This window comes from Macaca thibetana, chromosome 14, assembly GCF_024542745.1.
Source record: "Macaca thibetana thibetana isolate TM-01 chromosome 14, ASM2454274v1, whole genome shotgun sequence".
Taxonomy (NCBI): domain Eukaryota; kingdom Metazoa; phylum Chordata; class Mammalia; order Primates; family Cercopithecidae; genus Macaca; species Macaca thibetana.
Genome location: NC_065591.1, coordinates 16,246,601 through 16,266,177, shown reverse-complemented (window position 1 = coordinate 16,266,177; position 19,577 = coordinate 16,246,601). Strand labels below are relative to the sequence as shown.

The 19,577-nt window shown below is 39.9% G+C and overlaps 1 protein-coding gene across 1 annotated transcript in view; it reads right to left on the bottom strand.

Moving 5' to 3' along the window:
- LOC126936113 (olfactory receptor 5M1) overlaps nucleotides 1–19,577 on the bottom strand; it is a 270,162-nt gene that overhangs the window by 210,804 nt on the left and 39,781 nt on the right. The window lies entirely within an intron of this gene.

Here is a 19,577-nt window from a genome sequence, read left to right as displayed (position 1 = left end):
TGCTAGTGAGGCTGCAAAGAAAAGCCAATACTTACACACTGTTGTTGGGAATCTAAATTAGTTCAGTCACTGTGGAAAGTAGTATGTAGATTTCTGAAAGTACTTAAAACTATCATTCGACCAAGTAATCCCATTACTGGATATATATTGAAAAGAAAATATTTTTTTCTACCAAAAAGACACATGTGCTGGCATGTTCATCACAGCACTATTCACAATAGCAACAATACAATCAACCTAAGTGCCCATCAATGGTGGATTGGGTAAAGAAAATGTGGTACATATATACCATGAAATACCACACCACCATAAAAATGAACAAATTCATATCCTTTGCAGTCACATGAATATAGCTAGAGATCATTATCCTAAGTGAATTAATGCAGGAACAGGAGAGCAAATATTGAATGTGCTCACTTATAAACGGAAGCTAAACATTGAGTACACAAGGACACAAAAATGGGAGCAATAAACACTAGGGACTCTAGGGTGCAAGGCAGCAAGTGGGGCAAGGGTTTAAAAACTAACTGTTGGGTACTATACTCATTACCTGGGAGACAGGATTGTTCATATCCCAAACTTCAGCATCATGCAATATACAAACTTGTGCATGAACTTCTGAATCTAAAATAAAAGTTGATTTTATAAATTATAAAAATTATAAAAAACAAAATAAAGAACACGCCTACATCATAAACCAATGCACTTATTTCCATAGATAAGCTGTTAAATTTTGGAAAATATAACAGAAATATTTCCTGGAGTTGAAAAATGCTTCACAGGAAATATTGACAACACAGTTTTAAAGTATCTGACGACTTCACCATTAGAGCAAAAAGAAATTAAAGGAAAACTCTCTGTCTGTAAAGATAGTTTAGGGAGATGCCTAATTAAACAGGAAATGCTGTAACATCTTTCTATCTGATGGTTAATTTTTTTCTTTATTGGCTCTGAAAGATGGTGTGATCCATGCTGCCATAAGGAAAGATGAACATTCCCACCAACACAGAACATAAAGGTGAGCAGTCCAACTTGCTCAGCATTGGATCCCCAACATCCAGCATATTTAGCACTCTGTAGTTGATCAATAAACATTTGTTGGCTGGACGTGGTGGCTCACACCTGTAATGCCAGCACTTTGGGAGGTTGAGGTGGGTGAATCACCTGAGGTCATGAGTTTGAGACCAGCCTAGCCAATATGGCTAAAATCTGTCTCTACGAAAAATACAAAAAATTAGCCAGGTATGGTGGTGTAGGCCTGTAGTCCCAGCTACTCAGGAGTCTGAGGCAGGAGAATCACTTGAGCCATGGAGGCAGAGGTTGTAGTGAGCCAAGATTGTCACTGCACTCCAGCCTGGACCACAGAGCGAGACTCTGTCTCAAAGAATAAATAAGTAAACAAACAAACAAACATATGTTGAAGGAATAAATGGACAAAAGAAAGCAGAAAGGAAAGACCATAAATCTAGACAGAGTGCTCTCAGTGGAGTTGAGAGGAGTCAGCTGCAGTTCAGTGCAGCTGTTTCTGGGTTGAAAAGTGAACCAGCAGCAAGAGCTTTGCCAAGCTTACTGGGTGAAGCAACTACTTGTAACAACATGGAAGAATGTTGTTGTAAATAAACACACAGAAAGTACATGTCTGTCATTTTATATGCAGAAGAGTAGAATAAAAGAGCAACAGGATACAGGTGACCAGGTCAATTCCTTCAGTGCCTCAGTGTCTTAGCATTATCAGTTTTTCAATACACAGTTTATGGAATAAAATATGTGAAATCAGCTTGGTAGCTTGAGCAAGATATCAGGGATCTCTAAGAATTGCTGGGTTTTTATTAATAATGTTTTCTTTTTATTTGTATGTATGTGTCACAGAAGACACAAGGGCAGAATATCTAATGTTATACAGGAGTTATAGACTCCAAGGAGAACGGGGGCAGAGCTATCACTTAACCCAGAGTAGTAGTGGGTAATTTTGGCAGTGGATGCATGTGTGGTGTCTCCATCATTCCCCACCAAGAAAACTATGTATTTTATGAATTAATCCTTAACATCTGGCATGATTATTTGCATAAATAACTTATTAGCACAGTTAAGAAAGAAGTCACACTGCTTTCAAGGATATTGGAGCTGTAATATCCTACTGCCAGTATCCTAATGCCAAAGACATTGATGCTCAATCTTCTATGAGGCAGAAGATAATGGTCATCTACCACTACAGTAAAAGGGAAAGTGATTTTGGGGAATAGTAAACATAATAGTAAATCAGAATGATGCCAGGTGGTGTGGAATGGAGTTGAATAGTGCAATTCTCTAAGACTTAAATTAGGTGGCGGTCCTCATCATATCCTCATTTAACTCACCAGTCCAGGACCTACAAAATCCAAACAGATACTGGTAGAAAATTGACTACCACAATCTCAGCCAAGTGGAAGCACCAATCTCAGTCACTGTACCAGATGTGCAATTGTTACTGGAACAAACAGCCTCTAGTACTATGCCCTGGCACTACATTGGAAATACATTCTTTTCCACATGTATCAGGAAGCAAGTTCAGAAGCAAGATGCATTCTCTTAGCATAGATATCACGAAACATTCCCAATCATTCCCAGGGCTATCTGAACTCTCCTAAGCCACAGTGTAGCCTATTGGACCTTGACCATTAAAAAACCTGTAGAGCATCACTCCACTCCACTTTAGACATGATTGGATCTGAGAAAGTGGAAGTTACAAGTTCCCTGTGCTAGTTTGTTACAGAAGCAATGGGAACAGAAAACTAGTGCAAACTTCATGAAAAATAATTGTACCATTGGTACTGCTTCTCTTCCAGTTAGAGGATTCCACCCCTTTCCCTGATACTATATGTGATACAAAGTTCATCCCCAAATCTCTCTGCTGCTTGCAGAGTGGCCTGCTTCCCAGTCCCTATCAGGGTCTAATTCAAAAGTAACATAACATCTCTCCAGGAGAGTTCAAATTATTCGGTGAAATTCTGGGAAGCCTCTATACATTAATCGGGATCATCTGAAAACTTGCCGAGATCCCCCTTAATTTGTTTTAACTCTTAAAAGGAGAAGGGGACTTGGACCTGACTGAGGCAAAGTTCACCAGGCATCTGTTGGAGGGGCAAGAGTAAGACTGGTATTTGTCTATGGTGGGGATTTCTAAGCGGGGGCAAGTGTAAGGCCGAAGCTGGATAGGGAAGTCAGAGTGAACCTGGAGGAGCAGGGCTGGAAGGAGCTGGCTCCTCTGCTAAGGGTGCCTCTGGAATTTGTATTTTTAGTTTCCTTGGCTTGCCCCTTGCAGACTTTCCTGAGATGGCTAACATGAGGGCTGGATTAATCCTACACTGTCAGCAAAGGTCTGGGTTGTTCTGCAAGTTATAGAAAGCCTGAAAATATGGGGTCTCAGACCATCTGTCTGCACATCTACAGAAAAGGTAACACTGTGGGATGGTATTGAAATAAATTGTTCCTTCCTAAGGCAGACCCAGTCCTTCATAATTTCACCAAACCTCTGTGCAGAGGGCTATGAGGCATTTTTCTTCCAGATTCTGATGGTCAAAGCAGTCCCAGTGGTTTAGGATACACTCCAAAGGAATATAAGCAAAGGGTGGTGAAAAAAGCTGGTTGCCCATTCGGAAAGACAAGGAAATAGAGGTGACTCTCATTTCCCTTCCTTCTTTGAAGGAGACAGAAAACAAGTGTCCCCTTTTTCTCTTCCATCTTTTGTCCCTGAGTCCTGGAGACCTTGGCAGGTGCCACCCATGGATGCCAATGTGACATGTACCCATGATGCAGGGAAGGCCTAGAGAATAGGAATTATTTGCCCTCACCTATGCCTCCATCCTCCCTACTGCTGGCAACCTTTGAGTTCCCTGGGGCTCATTTATGTTATGGAGCATGGCCTCCTTCCATGTGGTGGGGAGTTTAGTCAGCAGGAATTGGTCCTGCCCATTCACATTGTGCCTGTTGCCTGGCTTTGGATTCCTCAGATCTGGTTTTCCTTTCTAAGGATTCAGCCTGAAACCTGGAATCGAATCTGAGACAAAAAAAAAAGGTATTTCGGGGGCTGTCTGTATCTGTCTAGATGGTCTCAAATTAGCCCTGTTGAATTTGCAGTTATCAGCCAGCAGGGGTCGCTCCTCCATTATGTTTCCTATCATAAGCAGAGTGCTGGGGATAGGAACTCTCTCATTTAGAAAAGAAAAATACAGCTTAAGAGGCAAAAGTGGGAGGTCCTGGGGGAAAAACACCTTGCTCAGTGCAAATAGGTTCCTTTATCACTGTATCCTTCACCTGGTTCAGTCCAGGGTGACCTTCTTGGCCAGGGGAGGAAAAGTTCCATTGGCATGGCAGGCGGGAAGTGCTGGCCAGCTGGCCACATGAGGCCCCAGCAGCAGTTATGGTTTTCCCCCACCCTTGTGGCCATTGAGCATGGCTTATGAATGCTGTGGACACACCCAGGCACCCAAGCCAGGAAGGGGGTGGGCGAGGAGAAGAGGTGTCATATGCTGCACGTCTGTGGCTGTCAGGTTGAGGATGGAGATGGTACCTCTAAGAATAAACAGAAACCACATTGTTCTGTATTTCACCTTTGATGGCTGAGCCAAATGCTCATTATATTTAGTATCATTGTTGCAGTCTGTAGCAAAACCCTTAACATTATAAGGGAAGAGATAAGGGGCATTTCAAACCTTGAGAGAAGTAAAGACACCAGGCAAAATCTGGGGGTCTTGGCCAACAGAGTTTAGTCTTGGGGCCTTCCAAAAAAAAAAAAAAAATGCATCCGGTTGCCCTAGAGCTTTACTCCAGTTCTGTGGTGGGTAGACATCTCTGAAGAGAAACATAGTCAAAGTTCTTTTTATCTGTAGGAAAGAGAGAGGTGGCAGTGTCTTGGAAAAGACACCGATCCGCATTTTAACTCACCTTTCTTTGTATCTCAGATGGAGCCCCAAATGAAATGGGAGAGTTCCCTGATTCCCCTTGCAGGATGTGCAATAAGGGTGTGACTTACAGTTTCGGTCACCACCACTGTTCAAACCCCTGATGGGAGGAAGAGGGGGAGCACACAGACAGTCAGGTGCAGGAGCTGGGGTGAGTGCTTTGAGCTCCGGCCCCACAGTAGTATCTAGGGTTGGGTGCCTGTGGCCCCAGTGTTACAGTGCTCTTTTAGCCTTGTCATCTGCAGATGGCTTAAGTGTTAACCAGTTCAAAGGACGCTCTGCCTTTTTGTGAGGGCACAGGGCCAGCGTGACAGCTTTCTGTATCCCAAGCTCTTGCCCAGCATCCCAGAAGAATTGGGTCACACACAAACTTGAAAAATGAATGCAGGGCTTTACTGAGTAGTGGAGGTAATTCTCAGCAAGATGGATGGGGAGCTGGAAAGGCAACGGAGTGGGAAGATGATCTTCCCCTGGAGTTTTGGCCATCCAGTGGCCAAACTCCCCTTCAACAGCCCCCAGTCTAATTCCTCTCGGCATTCAGATGTTCCTTCTCTTCTCTCTCTGCTGTGCCTCTCTTCCATTTGTCTTCTGTCGTCTCCTCATCTCCTTGTCTGCCTCTGGAGTCTGGGGTTCAGAACTTATATGAGTATAGGATAGGGGGGCATAGCAGGCCAAAAGGCCACTTTTTGGGTACAGAAACAGAAATTCCTGTTTTCACTTATTTCTGGTGGGTCTCCAGCCTTAAAGGTGGGGTCTTTGCCAATGCACTGCCCTCTTCTACCCAGTATTTCTCTGTCTCCTGTCCATATCACTATACTCACTACCTGGGTGATGGGATCATTCACATCCCAAACCTCAGCATCTTGCGACACACCCATATAACAAACCTGTGCATGAAACCTCAAATCTAGAATAAAAATTGAAATTATTAAAAAGTAAAGTAAAATAGGGAACATATTCACATTATAAACCAATGCTGTTTTTTTTTTAAATAGGTAAGCTCTTTAATATTGGAAAATATAATAGAAATATCTCCTGGGGCTAAAAATTGCTTCCCAAGAGATACTGACACTATTAGTTTTAAAGTTTCTGATCACCATTCAAGCAGAAAGGAATTAAATGAAAACACTCTCTCTGTAAAGATAGTTAGGGAGGGCCGGGCGCGGTGGCTCAAGCCTGTAATCCCAGCACTTTGGGAGGCCGAGGCGGGCGGATCACGAGGTCAGGAGATCGAGACCATCCTGGCTAACACTAACACGGTGAAACCCCGTCTCTACTAAAAATACAAAAAACTAGCCGGGCCCAGTGGCGGGCGCCTGTAGTCCCAGCTACTCAGGAGGCTGAGGCAGGAGAATGGCGTAAACCCAGGAGGCGGAGCTTGCAGTGAGCTGAGATCCGGCCACTGCACTCCAGCCTGGGTGACAGAGCAAGACTCCGTCTCAAAAAAAAAAAAAAAAAAAAAAAAGATAGGGAGATGCCAAATCACACAGAAAATGTTGTAACATTTTTCTAGAAGTTATCTGGTATTATCTAGATGTTATGGGTGGTTAATTAATTTCTTTCTTTATTGGCTCTGAATAATGGCGTGACTCATCCTGCCACCAGGAAAGATGAATGTCCTCACTAATATGGAACATGAAGGGGAGGAAAATATTTGCTCAACATTGGATTGCCAACATCCAGCATATTCTTAGCACATTGTAGTATCTGAATGAACATTTGTTGAAGAAATAAATGGACAAATGAAAGTGGAAAGGAGAGACCAGAAATCTAGACAGAGCACTCTCACAGGAGTTGACAGTAGTCAGCTGCAGTCCAGCACAGCTGTTTCGCAGGTGAAAAGTGAGGCCGCAACAAGAGCTTTGCTGAGCTTACTGGGTGAAGCAACTGCCTATAACAACATTGAACAGTGTTATTGTAAATAAACACACAGAAAGTACATGTCTGTCATTTTATATGCAGAAAAGTAGAATAAAAGAGCAACAGGATACAGGTGAGCAGGTTAATTCCCTCAGCTCTTCAACGTCTTAATGTTATCAGTTTTTCAATACACAGCTTATGGAATAAAATATGTGAAACCAGCCTGGTAGCTTGAGCAAGCTATCAGGAACCTCCAAGGATTGTTGGGTTTTTATTAGTAATGTTTCCTTTTGATTTTTGAGGTCAAGTTTGTGGGTATGTATGTGTGTGTGTATGTGCCACAAAGACATATGGGCAGAAGGATCTAATGCAATACAGGAAGTATAGACACCAAGAAGAACATGGCCAGAGCTGTCACTTAGCCTAGCGGAGTAGTCGGTAATCTTGGCAGTGGATGCATGTGTGATGTCTCCATCATTCCTCACCAGAACTATTACACATTTCATAGATTAATCCTCAACACCTGACACATGATTCTTTGCATAGATAATTTAACAGTACAGTTAAGAAACAAGTCAGGCTGCTGCCAAGGATATTGGTTCTACTGCCAATATCGTACTGCCAAGGATATTGGTGCCCAATCTTCTATGAGGCAGAAGATAATGGTTATCTATCACTACAGTGAATGAGGAAGTGATTTGGGGGGGATGGCAAACATAACAGTACATCAGAATTATTCCAGATGGAGTGGAATGGAGTAGAATAGTGCCACTCTGTAAGACTTAGATTAGATAGTGATCCTCATCATATTGTTACAGGATCCTTGGGGTGTTGCTTTTCTGACCTGAAACCTCTGGCTAGCAGCACCTTTGCCTGAGTTTTGCTTGGGCCCACTGGGCTCATTCCACCAACTCGGTCTGGCAGGCGGCACTCAGCTTATGCTACCAGCCTGGATCCCACTCCTGCCAAGGGCAAGTCAGGTGTGGAGTGGTGAGGGGCATATGAGCAAGCATGGGGTCCAGCAACTGTGCAGTCAGACATGCGAGCTGCCGCAGCATGGGAGGAAACTCTAGGTGCTGGCACAGGAACTGGCTCTCTGTGAGGCTGTGTCTGGCCCAGGCACACTGCAAGCAGCTTTCCTGGCTGGCACCAGGGAACTGAGTGGCACCTGGAAGCTTGGAGATGCCAGGCACCACAGGACCCCATAGAGGGAGGCACAGCCCTGGCTCAGGAAGCTCCTAAGTTTGTGCTCCCAAAGAGGCTGAACCTCTTCTTTCCTTCTCTTCACCCACCACATGGCAAGCAAGGGGCATGTTTCAGCTCCATTTGTGTAATAGCTTTTTTAGCTCCACTATTCAGTGGGTCCCGAGTTCTTGTCCTGCGACCAGGAAGAATGTGGTTACATATCGGGGGAACCAGCCCCCAATATTTCAACATAGGTTCTTTTCTATTTTCCCTAAATGTTGGCTGGTCTGAGAAATAAAGGGAAAGAGTACAAAAGAAAGAAATTTTAAAGCAAGGTGTCCAGGGGAGACATCACATGTCAGCAGGTTCTGTGATACCCTCTGAGCCGCAAAACCAGCAAGTTTTAATTATGGATTTCAAAAGGTGAGGGGTGTATGAATAGGGTGTGAGTCACAGAGATCACATGTTTCAAGGGCAATAAAATATCACAAGGCAAATGGGGGCAGAGCGAGATCACAGGACCAGGGTGAAATTAGAATTGCTGATGAAGTTTCATGTCCCACTGGGCATGCATTGTCATTGATAACATCTTATCAGGAGACAGGGTTTGAAAGCAGACAACGGGTCTGACTAAAATTTACTAGGCAGGAATTTCCTAATCCTAATAGGCCTGGGGGCACTACAGGAGACCAAGGTTTATTTCATCCCTATCTACAACTGTATAAGACAGACACTCCCAGAGTGGCCATTTTAGAGACCTTCCCCTAGGAATGCATTCTCTTTCTCAGGACTGCTCCTTGCTGAGAAAAAGAATTCAGCAATATTTCTCCTATTCACTTTTGTAAGAAGAGAAATATGACTCTGTTCTGTCTGACCACTCAGGCAGTCAGGCCCAGTGGTTATCTCCCTTGTTCCCTGAAAATCACAGCCATCCTGTTCCTTTTGGATGCCCAGATTTCATATTGGTCAAACACACATGCTCTACAAACAATTTGTGCAGATAATGCAATCATCCCAGGATCCTGAGGCGACATACATCCTCAGCTTACAAAGATGACGGGATTAAGAGATTAAAGTAAAAACAGGCATAGGAAATTATAAGAATATTGATTGGGGAAGTAATAAATGTCCATGAATCTTCACAATTTACGTTCAGAGATTGCAGTAAAGACAGGCATAAGAAATTATAAAAGTATTAATTTGGGGTACTAGTAAATGTCCATGAAATCTTCACAATTTATGTTCTTCTGCTGTGGCTTCAGCCGGTCCCTCCATTTGGGTTCCCTGACTTCCGGCAACAGGTACGCAGAGAAATGGAGGGTGAGCAAGATACAGAGGAGCTTTATTGAGCAATAGAACAGTTCACAGCAGACTCGCATGGGGTAGTACCTTTCTGCAGCCAGGGTGTCCTGATGAGAGTTCAGATCCTAGCATAGAGGAGACCCTGGAGTGGGAAGCTTCTCTCTGCAGCAAGTTATCTGGTTGTCTTCCCAGCTTTCAGCAGATAGCAGGCTCTCGAGTGGGCAGCTTCTCTCTCCTGGTGGTCATCCTGACGTGTCCTGCTATCAGCAGAGAGAGTAGCTGCTCTCTGCACCTGGTTGTCCCATCACCTGCCAAGCTCTGGCTGAGCCCAGGACTTTTATGGGCCTCAGATGGGAGACAGTGCATGCTGACTGGTCCATGGGGAGCCATGGGTAGGCCCAGAAAATACACCACAAGATCCCCCTCTGGTCAGTGGGAGTCGCAGCCCAGTCCAAGCTTTCTGGCCCTCCCTGGCCTGAACATGGGGTGTACTCTTCTGCCCAGAAATCTGGCTGCATCCTGCTGCCATTCACAACCCCTGGACTTGGCACTGACTTTGCTCTGAGATCATAGTGGGCACCCACAGCAGGGAGAAGCCAGGCAGTGAAAGCAGGCACTTCCAAGCCTGCTAGGTGCATAGGGCCTTCCTGGGACCTCAAGAGTGAAGGGATGCCTGAGTCTGCAGCTGTGGTTTGGGTGGTTGCAGCTGTACAGGGCTGGGGGGAGAAGCCAGGGATCCTGCCCTCTCCATGGAGTGAGAGGCCCTTTGCAGCCATGGTTTGGGCAGCAGCAATGACACCCAGGGAGCTCTCACCCTAATTCGAAAGGGGCAGGGCTCCCACTTGTCCCCAGCTTCCGCTGGCTCCACGGAGCATGTAGCCCCAGCCACAACTCCCTGCTGTAGCTGGTGTGATGGAAGCAGCTGGCCATCAGGAGCGGCTGCTGCCATCAATATCCCCAATTAATCCACCAGTCCAGGAACTATGCCACACTGATTATGGCAGGAAATAGACTATTACAATCTTAGCCTAATGGAAGCACCAATCTAGTTGCCATCCCAGATGTGCAATTGTTACTGGAGCAAACAGCCTCTGGAAGTATTCACTGGCACTAATTTGGAAATGTTTTCTTTTCCACACTTATCAGGAAGCAAGTTCAGAAGCAATGTACATTCTCCGAGCATAGCTATCACCAAAGATTCCCCAAAATTCGCAGGGCTATCTGAACTCTCCTCAGCCACAGTGTAGCCTATGGGACCTTGATCATCTGGAAAACTGTAGAACATTGCTCTGGTTCACTATAGTGACGACGTCATTGGACCTGAGGAAGAGGAAGTAGCAAGTATTCTGTAGCAGTAAGTACTCTGTCGTAGTTTGTTACAGAAGCAGCAGGAATAGGAAACTACTGCAATACTTATGAAAACTAACTGTACCAAATAACCTGCACAAAGTGTATAGCAATATTATGTATAGTAGAAAAATCTGGAAACTACTCCAACATCCATTGGCAAAATGTCCTACAAAGCAGACACCAAGATGGGACTACATATGCAAACATTTTGTTAGGGGGATGCCTATGTAAAAGGTAATAGCGAAGACAGTGAGAAAAGCTAAGAAAGATGCAACTCAGACCCCAAGTCAAGAAGAGAGGAAGAGAAGGTGGAGCAGAAGCATGTGAGACGGTCATGAAGTAGAAGCACAATTCAGCAAAGTTACTGAGAAATCCTTGAACCAAAATGGACTGACAAAGGAGTCCTGTGTCTCCCAGCTATGGGTCTACCTTCGAATCCATTCTGCACACAGACATTAGCAAGGAGCAGCCCACGGGAAGTGCGGTGTCAGAAAAACTACTACAAGGGATTTCAAAGTGAGAAGCTGAGATCCTGGGTCGTTTACACTCCTGAAGGAGATCTACAGATTCATTCACGTGGCTGCTACACAGATGAAGGGATAAATTAATTAGATTTTAATCACGTAATGGAATATTCTGCACAGTGAAAATGAATGAGCCACTGCTACAACAACACAACAGATAAGTTTTAGTACTGTTGATTTTTTTTTTAAAAATCACAGAATAAAACAGAAGAAATGTTTCATTAACTTAGTAACAGGCAAACTAGAAAGTATATGCTTCAGGGGTGCGTGTGTGTGTGTGTGTATGTGTGTGTCTGTGTGTGTGTGTAAAGCTATAAATCAAAAAATAAAAGAATACAAAGAAACATTCCTAATGTTGCTATTTGCAGGTAAAGATGAGGGTAAGCAAATGCAAAGTACAGAGAAAGAGTACAGTGGTAAGTATATATTGTAGATAATTTTTGAGACTTTGGACTGGATTATTCACTTAATAAATTACTATGTAATTAATATTAAGTGGGGCTATGCATGGGCCAATGGCAACAGTGTGTCATGAAGCAGGGTGATGATGAATCCATTTCTCTGCACATTGTTATCACATGTTTAACTAAAATAAAATTTCAAAATGTTCAGAAAGTTGGGTGCTTTCTAAGAGACTTCTTATTGTACAAAATAGGCTATGATTTTACATTGAACATCCTCAGGGAGACTGTGTACCCACCTAACCACTGCTGTCACCCCCAGAATCAGGTCATTCAGGAGTCAGTATGTGAAAGGAAAATTCTTTGACAGGCTAGCCGTAATCCAAAGCAAAACAAATGCTAGATTGCCCCTTTAGTTAATTCAATCAAATTCCATTTTCAGTGGTAGAGTGTGGATCAGAAAGATTAGATCTAACAGCTAACACTTATATTTAAATTTTATACTAAATGCCATCAGTCTTAATTTCTGAAGTGCTCAATAAGAAAAGAAAAAAAAAAAAAACGCTAGTTTTGTATGCCCTTCTTTGGAAAATTTTAGGCCTGAGTAAGAGGAAGTGGCAATTGCTCTGCAGTAGTTTGTTCAGGAGCAATAGGAACAGGAAACTACTGCAATATACATGAAAAATAATTGTACCAAGTAACACATACAATAAAGTTTATAGCAACGTTGTGCATAATACAAAACACTGCCTCATTCTTTTTCATGAGGCAAAAGGGGGGCAATTCAAGGTATCAATTTAAAGACAGAATACTTTCTCGGAGGGCAACATATATAACATAATTCACATAAAATAAAAAAGTAATTCTTCATAGAAATATGAAAAGATATCCAACCTGGCTCATATGAGAAAAGGACACACAAATTAAATTATTTTTCACCTATAAAAATGACAAATTTTATAGAAGTTTTGTAATAATCTGTTAGAATTTGGAGAAATAGTCACTAGGTTTAATAGAAGTGGTATAAACTGGTAGAGCTTCTTGAGGGTAGCTGGGCAATAAGTATCAAAAGTTATCATTATCATACCCTTTACTGAGTTTCCTCTCCAAAACACCTTTTGTGCCTACAGATATCTTCACAATAATATTTACAGTAACATTGTTTGTATTAGCAAAAGATTGGAAACAATCTAAATGTCAAACAATGGGGGAACAGTATGATTAAACAGATTAATAAATGCAACTGTTCAATAAAATATAATACAAACATTAAAAAGAGTGAGGCTTCTCTTTTCATACTGATGGAGACAAATCACCCAAAAACATTAAGTGAAATGAAAGCTGAGCAATGTGAATAATACATCGTCTTTTGTTGTGGGAGTGAACAAAGAACATGACTATAATATGTTTTCAAATGCACTGCAAGGCTTGTATATCTGGAAGAATAACAGGAGCTTGCAACAATGGTGATCTCCAGGGAAGGAAACTGAAGATTAGAAATCTAGGGATGAAGGTGGACATGGTTTTTACTATATACACTTTTATACTTATGAATTTGCCATTTGGTTTGTTACTCATCACCCACCCAAAAAAAGAGAAGGTGGGGTAAGAAGAAATAAAAGCAGGAAGAAAGGAAATAAAGCGGGGAGAAATGGAGGAAGAATAAAAGAGAGGGAGGGAAGAAGGTTAATAGCAAATTATCAATAGCGGGGCAAAAAGTCCCTGATGGCATTAAAACAAGAATTTTGTTCCCTCTGGAGAGCTTAACTTTGCTTCAGCAGAAAATAACTAGCAAACATTGTTTTTCCCAATTACATCTGAGCCCCTGGAACCTCAGGTTCTCCAGGGAGTGGGTATTGATCTCTTATACCCCAGCTATGTACTTGCTGATGAGGACGAACTGAAAAGAGAGATCTTGATCAGCAATCAGTGCCAGTTGCAGAAAGAGAACATGTAGGCAACCTCAAAGTAAGTAAAACAAAGCAAAGAGCATTTTTTTCAAAATCTGCCATGTACCATGCCAGCGCATGGTGAAAATTTTAGAGCAAAAGATTAGCCAAAGCCCCAGAATGTTTCACCTCAAAACCAGGAGGAATGACTTCATCCCTAGTGATTTACTGAAAATAAAGGGATGGGTTTGATTCAGTCTGAGTATCACCTGGAAAATAACATGAATGAACAAATGATTGAATGAATAAACTGATTGTTCAATTAACCAATCAATATAATATGCCTTTAATGAATTATTTGCATTGTTATTAAAGTCATTTGCTGGGCATACCTTCCATGCCCAGCCCTGTGCTGAGAAATTTACATAAATTTACATAAATCTGCTCACTTAAACCTCATATCACTGCACAATAGACTTTACTTTTTCTTCTTCATTTTTTAACTTTTTATTATGAAATATTTATAGATTCACAGGAAGTTCCAAAGGTAATAGGGAAAGGGATCAAATATCCTTCATATACTTTTTCCTCAAGGGTTCAATCTTACATAATTACAATATGACATCAAAACAGGATTTTGATACTGAGACAGTTGTGTATATAGCTCTATGTCATTTCATACGTGTGTAGATTTATAGAGCTACCACTGCAGTGAAGATACAGACTTGATGATCACAGATCTCAGATTCTACATGTCTCCTTTGTACCCCTTCTGGTCACACCATGCCCCTCCTCTTACCACCCCAACGTCTAGCCATCACCAATCTGTTCGCTATTTCTATAATTGTATCATTTTCATAATGCTTTGTAAATGGAATCATATAGTATATGTCCTCTTGATGTTGGCTTTTTTACACTCAGAATAATGCCCTTGATAGTCATCTGAGCTGCTGCGTGTATCAATAGTTTATTTCTCTTTATTTTTGGAAATATTCCATAGTATGGATGTAATAAAATTGTTAAATCACTCATTTACTGTAGGGCATTTGATTGTTTGCAGATTTTGGCTACTACAAATGAAAATGTTATAAAAAAATTTGTACAGGTTTCGTGTGAATATAAGTTTTATGCAAATATAATTGCCCACAAGTCCAAGGACTGGGTTGGATGGTAAGTGTATGTCTAGCAGCTTTTTACAAAACTGCCACACTATTTTCCAGAGTGACCACCATTTTCACCAGCAATGTATGAGAGATCCAGTTACTCTGAGTCTTTCCCAGCATTTGCTATTGTCACCTTTTTCTTATTTTAGCCATTCTGTAGTGACATCTCACAGGTAGTGTAGTGATATCACATTTTGTTCTTACTTTGCATTTCCCTAATGGCTAATGATGTTGGACACCTTTTCATGTGCTTATTTACCATCCATATAGCACTTTTTGGTAAAATGTCTGTTCATGTCATTCAGGCATTTTCTAATTTGATGTTGTTGTTGTTGTTGTTGTTGATGTTGTTGTTTGGGAGTTCTTTATATTCTCTAAATACATGTCCTTTATCACATATGTTGTTTGAAAATATTTTCTTCCAGCGTAGGGTGATTTTCATTCTCTTCACTGGGTCTTTAACAGAGCAAAAGTTTCAATTTTAATGAGATCCAATTGTTGAATTTTTGAGGAGGGGATTGTGCTTTTGATGTCATGTCTAAGAATTCTTCACAACACCTCTCCTAAAAATTTTGCCCTAAATATTTTGTCTTAGATTACTCTCTAAAAGTTTTATGGTTTTATATTTTACATTTAAAGCTAAGATTCATGTTGAGTTAATTCTTACATAAGGTATGAGTTTTAGGTTTGGGTTCATGTTTTTGTCTATGAATATCCAGTTGTCTCAGCACTATTTTCTAAAATGCCTTCCTCCATTGAACTGAACCTGCTCAAAAATCAAATGACTGCACATGTGTGGATCTATTTGTGGATTCACTATTTTGCTCCATCTTTGTATCTATCTTTCCACCAATTCCACAGTGTTAACTATTGTAGATAGAGAAAAAATATTGGTGTTAGGTAAAGTGATTCATCTCATTTTCTTCTTTGTTTTCAGAATCGTATTAGCTATTCTAGCTTCTTTTCTCTTCCCTATAAATTTAGAATATTCTTGTTCACACGCTAAAAATACTATGCTGAGATATTGATTGCATTTGTGTTAAACCTGTACATCAATTTGGGGAGAACTGACACCACTATATGGAGTCTTTTATCTCCTAAACACAATGTATCTATTTATGTAGATTCTTTTATCAGCATAATTGTAATTTTCATCATAAAGTCCTACAATAGTTGTGTTATATTTCTACCTAAGTATTTCATTTTTTGAACTATTATCAATGGTGTTGTGTTTATTCCAGTTTCCACAAGTTCATTGTTATGAAAATAGTGTGGATTTTTTAGAACTGTCGTGTATTCTGCAACTTTTCTGAACTCACTTATTACTTCAAGAAGTTTTTGGTAGATTCTTGGAATCTTCTACATAAACCATCATGTCATCTTCCAAATGGAAGTTTTATTTCTTCTTTTCTGATCTGTATCACTTTTATGCCTATATATCCTTTCCTTTGACTAGAACTTCCCAAACTCTGTTGAATAGCACTGAAGAGAATGAGTATCCTCACCTGTTCCCAATTTTAGGAGCAAGCATTTAGTCTGTATCAAGTAGGATGTTAGTCATAGGTTTTTATGTAGATGTTCTTCATCAGTTGCGGAAATTGCCCTCTCTTCCTTGCTTTCAGAGATTTTTAAGATATTAAGTAGATGTTGAATTTTGTCAAATTCTTTTTGTTCATCAGTGTATATGATCCTGTGATTTTTCTCTTTAGACCTGAATATACCCAACTTGGCCATTGTGTATGATTTCATATGCATAGCTGAGTTCTATTTGCTAAATTTTTAAAAGACTTTTGTGTCTATATTCATTAAAGATACAGAACTATGGTTTTCTTTTTTGTGTGCTATTTAGTTTGCTTTTGCTAGTAGGATAATACGGGATTCACAGAATAAGTTGGAAAATGTTCTTTTCACATCTGTTTTCTGAAAGAAATTGTATAGAATTAAGTTAATTCTTTTTTATACATTCAGTGAGTTTTCCAGTGATATTTTATAAGTTTTTAAATTATAAATTCAATTCTCTTCGTGGCTGTATGGCTATTCAAATAATCAGTTTCATATGGGTTAGTTTATGCTTCTAATGTTTGTAGTATTCTCTTACTATCATTTTTTTCTGTCTGCAGAGTCTGTAGTAATACCTCCGTTTTTTCCTGACTTAGTAATTTGTATCTTCTCTCTTTTATCTTTGCCAGACCTTCTAGAGGTTTGTCAGTTTTATTGATTTTCTTCAAAACCCACTTCTTGTTTCATAGTGTTTTAAATTGTTTTTCTTTTTCCAGTTCATTGAGTTCTGTTCTTAGATTTATTATTCTACATATTTTAAATTTTTTTCTTCTTTTTCAATATTTTTCAAGTAGAAGATTATATCGATGATTTGAGGCTTTTTCTCTTTTTTAGTGTAAGCATTTAGTGCTATGGGATGCCCACTAAACACTGCTTTCACTGCACCCCATAAATTTTAAGTATTGTATTTTCATCCAGTTCAATATTTTGTATTTCCCTTGTGACTACCTCTTTGGCCCAAGGATTGTTTATAAATGCATTGTTTTGTTTCCAACCATCTGGAGAGTTTCCTGTTACATGTCTGTTGTTTATATCTTGTTCAATCTCATTGTGGTCAGGAACACATACTGTGTGAATTCCATTCTTCTAAAATTATATGGATTATGTATAATCTATCTTGATATATATTCTACAAGTGCTGGAAAAAATATGTATTCTAGTCATGTGAGATGGACTGTTCTATAACTGTCACTGATATCCTGTTGGCTGAAGGTGTCGAGTTCTTCTATATCCTTGCTGATTTTCCATATAGTCCTACAAATTGTTGAGAAAGGAATATTAAAATCCCCAATTATAGATTGGCCTTTACCTCAATTCAATTTTTTTCAGTTTTTCCTTTATATATGTTGTAGTTTACTTGTTTGGTGCCTACACATTTAGGATTGCTATTTCTTCTTGATTAGCACTTTTGTTATTATGTAATGTTCTTCTTTGTCCTTGGTAATATTCTTTGCTGTAAAATATACTTTATCTAATATTTACATAGCCATACTTTCATTCTTTTGATTAATGTTTGCATGAGATACGTTTTCTTCCTTTTATTTCAAACCTACATGTATCATTATATCTGAAGTGAGTTTCTTGTACACAGAATATGATTATGTCATTTTTCTATCCACTCTTCCATATCCTTTCTTTTAGTTGTTATTAAATGAAAGAACCATGAAACATCAGAAGGTTAAGAAAGTGGAAAGAGGCCGGGCACAGTGGCTCATACCTGTAATCTCTGCACTTTGGGAGGCTGAGGCCGGCAGATCACTTGAGGTCAGGAGTTTGAGATCAGCCTGGCTTACATAGTGAAATGCCATCTCTACTAAAAATAGAAAAAGTAGCCGGGTGTGGTGATGGGCACCTGTAATACCAGCTACTCGGGAGGCTGAGCAGGAGAATCACTTGAACCTGGAAGGCAGAGGTTGCAGTGAGCCGAGATCACACCACTGCATCCAGCCTGGGCGACAGTGAGACTCAAAAAAATAAAAAGAAAGAAAAGCAAGTAGAAAGAGCAAAATACGACAGTCTTTTATTCTATCTTGAGTTTTTAAAATGATGATTGAGGGTTGAAGCAAAAATTGTAACACTGTCTAAGGCAGTTCTCAGTGTATGTGGAGGAAATGGTTAAGACAATTATATTTATAAGTGGGAGACAGTAAAGAAATGAAAAAGGAAGTAAACTTTCCACACGTCACTAAAACTGGTAAAATGGACACAAGTTATGATTATACAAACATACCTCAGAGACATTGTGGGTTTCGTTCCAGACCACCTCAATTAAGTGACTCTCACAATAAAGTAAGTCACACAAATATTTTGGTTTTCCAGTGCATACAAAAGTTATGTTTATACTGCACTGCAGTCTATTAAAAGTGCAATAGCATTATGTCTAAAAAAGTATATGCCTTTATATAAAAATACTTTTTGCTAAAAATGCTGACACAAGGGTATTAAATGAGCACGCACTGCTGGAAAATGCTGCTAATAGACTTGCTTAATGCAGGATTGCCACAAACCTTTAATTTTATTTTTTAAAAATGCAATATCTGTGAAGCACAATAAAACAAGCCATGCCCATATAATGTAACAGCTAGAGCAGCCACTAAAAAGGGCTATACAGATATCTAATAAAAACACTATACAAAAAAAATCACTATAACTGCACCAAAATGGGATTATAAGAAAAAGTTCAAGTGGCCCACAGAAACTCAGGAAAAAGAAGAGAGAAACAAAAAACAAAAAGAATCGTTAAAATAACGAAATGGCAGAGGCAACTTTAGAGCATCAATGACCACATAAAATATAGTTTTCTTCATTTTTAAAACAATAAAGGTCATGAATTCCCATTATAAAAGTGAAAGTTCAGAAGTTCGTAAGTTTACAAAATAATGTTCTTTTTTACCTAATGCCACACCCATGAATAACTATACTCAAATTTGGTGTGCACATTTTCTGGCATTTAGCCACAAATAAATAAAGAGAATGAAAGCAAGAGACATTAAGAGTGATGGAGAGTTTAGTTTTTCAAATGGTCCAAATCTACATATTTTTCTACAACATGCTTTTCTCTTTTGACTCCATAAGAGTACATATTTATCTCTCTGCCTTAGACTAGGTATTAATAAATAATATAAATCTACTGAAATGTATACAATTCTATTTCCTGATTTTGCTATTAGAAGATTTTTGTTAATTTGTTTTCAATGCAAGTTACATAATATTCTATTATATATAATATGCATGTTATTGATACTATAAACAAGTGAATGAACATAATTAACTTCTAGATGAGTTCTGTGATCCTCATTGTGCAGGGGAAGTAACTAGGGCCAAAGGAAATTATATGCTTTTTTCCATTAACTGGTGAGACAAAAATTCAAAACCAGGGTTACCTATTTCCTTTCCACTGCAC